The sequence below is a fragment of the Colobus angolensis genome, unplaced genomic scaffold, assembly GCF_000951035.1.
Source record: "Colobus angolensis palliatus isolate OR3802 unplaced genomic scaffold, Cang.pa_1.0 Scaffold67, whole genome shotgun sequence".
Classification (NCBI taxonomy): Eukaryota; Metazoa; Chordata; class Mammalia; order Primates; family Cercopithecidae; genus Colobus; species Colobus angolensis.
The window spans coordinates 4,410,254-4,414,161 of NW_012120376.1; the positions used below are offsets into that span (position 1 = coordinate 4,410,254).

The 3,908-nt window shown below is 34.3% G+C and overlaps 1 long non-coding RNA gene across 1 annotated transcript; it reads right to left on the reverse strand.

Moving 5' to 3' along the window:
* Positions 1–1,474: 1,474 nt before the first annotated feature.
* On the reverse strand, positions 1,475–2,851 carry LOC105500470. The gene is made up of 2 exons (XR_001000033.1): positions 2,534–2,851; positions 1,475–1,698 (listed from the first exon to the last, which is right to left on the reverse strand). It is a non-coding gene; the product is annotated as an uncharacterized LOC105500470 (long non-coding RNA).
* Between the last annotated feature and the right edge of the window lie 1,057 nt (positions 2,852–3,908).

A 3,908-nucleotide genomic window follows, 5' to 3' on the forward strand; every position in this document is an offset into this window, starting at 1 on the left:
TGATAGACTTTGTGAAGGAAATATTTGAGAGAGAAGAACACAATTCCCCTTTTCCCTTGACAAATGCGGGACATCTGGTCACTTTAATGAAGCATATGGGTACTAAACATTAGCTGAGCGTTCCTTCTGTTGTTCTTACAGAAACTCTAGAACTCAAGAGACTACAATTTCTTATTTTAAAACAAATACGAAAAAAAGTAATTTATTTGTATTATAAATTCCATGGTATATTGAAGGTATAAATCTGACTTTTAGGGCAAGTCTACCATGTTAATATGGCTAGAGTTTATATTTTATTACAGACTAGTAGCCCAAGTTATTAGGGTATGAATCCCCAATAGGCATCAATCAATATTAGAGCATCTGAAAACAAAGGAGTTTAATGCATTTTATTTAAAGATAAGCAGTGTTCTATGGAATAAGTAATCAGGGACAAAGAATACAATTGAGCAAGCTAAAGAGTCAGCCATTTAAATCTTAAAATTAAACCTGAAATCAAGCAATCAATCTTTGGTAGAATGTATAATCAAATGATGGCTGTATACAGTTAAAGCAATGCAGTAACTACCTATTTGACAAAGAGTTTCGGTAAAACATTAAAAGTGACTGAATAATTAAGGTATAGCCACCCTCCCTGCAAGTAGCCAACTTCTTGAAAAGACACATCTGGAGAATCACTAGAGGCTTTGGGGATGTTTAGAATTCCTTCAATTCCTCTTCAGTTCCTCTTGACTAGTGAGCCAGCCAAAAGATGCCTCGGGAGAAAGTTCAAGACAAAGAAATAACTAAAAATGTCATTTTATTCAAGAAAGCTATCTCTGTCTGATTTACAAAATGCCCCTACCTTTAAAAAAACAAACCAAGCAACCTCCTTCATTGGATATATTGTGTTTTGTTTTGTTTACACATAGCTTGAATTATAAATAGTGGCCTAATTTTAAATTGTCACAGCTGAGATGGTCAGCTAGCTCAGGTAAAAAAAGCACTGCCTCAGGATAACCAAAGCAAGGACCAAATGCTGGTTTGCCAAAGGGATTAAAAAAAAAAAAAAAATCAATTCCGTGGGCCTCTCTCTCAGATGCTAACTTTAGTGGAAAGGTTCTGTCTCTCCTCTCTTTCCCCCAGTATATTCTCCTTCTCCTCTCTTCCTGCTTCCCCTCCTCTCTCTTTCTTCTCCCTCCTTTCCTCCCTCCGTACCCCTCTCTTTCTTTCTCTTTCTTCCAATTTATGTATGTTGATAAAGAATATGAGAAAGGGTGTACTGTTTCCCATAGTCAGTTTATACTTGCCCCCTCTAATAGAACTAGCAAAAAGAATTAGAAACCAAGGTATTGGCAGTCTCTGCCTGACTTGTGTGAGCTGTTTTAAAATGTGAGCGTAGACAGAAAAATTCCATTTCTATGAACGAGTTCAGCCTTAGAATAATCCTCAGGAATGCATACACACGCACATGCACACACACACATACAGTTACTTGGGGAACAAAATTTTAATCTAGTCTATAAAATGCTAAGTCAGGAAATATATTCTTATGAATGAAAATTATAGTTTCATGAAAAAACATTCTTTCCAAAATATATATTGCATAGACTTTAGTATTTGTGGTGCATCCGTAATGGGCAGAAATTTCTTTGAAAATTGACATCTCTGAGTGGAATATCAATTCTTCTGTCTTTCTGTCTCCAAACTCCTTTCTCACTGCAAGAAATAATTTATTTATTAATTAAAAATTGGTCTTTAAAACATGGGAGTGGCAGCACTTTCTCCAAAAATAATCTAGAGATACTATTTTAGTTTACATAAATATCTAATTGTTCATAATAAAAATAAGAATCACACTGATTTTTCCTGTGCCTGTCCTTACATTTTAAACTTTTTTAATTTTAGTAAATCTAAACTTACAAGGTTATATCTGCAATATCAAATTAGGACACAGCAAGCCACCTACCCTCTGCAACTACCCATTTTCCCAATACACGCAAGACATATGATAGAGTTAGTGATAGAGTTCTTTAAAAATATTCATAGAAAAATTATATATATATCCATATATAATAATGTACCTTTCTCTTTCATACTGATCAAACCTTAAAAATACAGAAAGCACTTTCATAAAAATTCAAATAAAATAATTTAAAATTATGACATATTAACTTCTTTCTTTAATATTTACTCCTGTCAAACATGCCTTCCACCCTAGGTTAATATAACACCCTGCCCATCTTGATATCAGTTTTACTTTGTCAGGTTTTTTTTTTTTTAATTCTGTACAGATCTCTTCTCTAGGTGTTGGTAAAATACTAGACCTAGTTTACCAAGGTAGAAGAAATCTTAAGCATATATCTTTTATCTCTGAACTCCAGCTAGAAGAGTAAGAGCTAATTAGGAAAACATACATGTAAAAATACTTACTTGGATTTGACCGAATTAGATACCAGGGCTGAGCTAACTGGTGTCTAAAGGGATGGTATGCATCACCTCTGTCTTGTTAGCACTGGGTTCTCATCAGCAGTTCACCACCTAATAGCCTCACCTCTTTGAGCAGACTCCTGAGGTGCACCCAGGTACTGCTGTCAATGCTGGTATTCCAAGCCTTAGGAGGCTCAGGGTTATTTCCAAGCCAAGTCTCAAGCTGGAGCAAAGTTACAAATCACTTCCCTAAGTTCCAGTCTCCACACTCTAAAATGAGGTTCATCACTTGGTGAACAAATGTGAACCTGAAAGAGCCAGTCCGTCATGATGGATCCCAAGTAGCAACTGTGCCTAAATTTAAAATAGAGCCAAGTGGCCATTTGGTGAGTAGAGGTTACATATATTCTTTGAGTTGCCTGAAAACCCTGGAAAACTGTACCTTTCTAGCTTTGAGACTTTTCAACACTCACCTGAACCAACCAATCAATCACAGCTTAACTGCCTCAACCAATCAGATCTCAGCTTATTGACCAATCAGAACTAAACAACTGTCAATCTTTCATTTGCATAAACAGATCTGACTGGAAACGTGGGTGTAAACTTTTGTTATAAAATCTGAACCCTCTCTTTGTTCTCTAGAAAGCACCTTCCTTTTACACAGAGGACTGTGGTCTTTCTAATTTGCAAACTGTTCACCAGAATAAAGTCTGTCCTCCAAGTTCTTTTTCAGATAACTTTGTCCACACCTTTATTTAACCTACTTTACATGGCAATTGTGAGGAAAAAAGAAACTATTTTTTTAATAGATCCAAGTTCTTAAGAGATAAGTAACACATGGGTAGAGGTTATAATAATAATTGCTTCTAAGTACTTGCTTCTTAATACTAACAATATATGTCAACAATTTTTCCAAAATAAAGTTAAGAATGCTTGAGAAAATGAAATCTGGTGGTATGGAGGTTACCAGAGCAGAAACATTGCTACTAAATATGTTACAAGTTCAATACATATTTTAAAGCTTTACTTTTCTGACTATAAAAATTTTGTCACAATGTTTCTCACTCCACCTTTTGTAGAGAATTTGTTAGGATTAAATTATGTAAGTATGTAAAAAGGCGTTAAGCAAACTAAGCAAATAAATATCATACAAAATATAAGAGCTATCTTAAGTGACAATGTAGACCAAGTTCTTATGCATAATTTTTGTAAAGGTGGTAGAATTTTTGCACCATTAAATTGATGCACTGCTCCCTGGTTCCATCTATGAAACCATTTCTTTTTCATAAAGACAGAGTGTTATTAATGGTCTGATCATTTAAGGATTCTTGAGTTTTAATATGAATTCTAATATTGCCTCTCAAAGGAAAACATTTATCTGCTTTTTTTAAAATAATTATTTATTTAAAAAACAAAGACTGCAATGTCTACCTCTCTTAACTACTGTTGTGTAAATTCACAAAATTAGTTAAGACTGAAATACAATGTTCCTTAAGTCA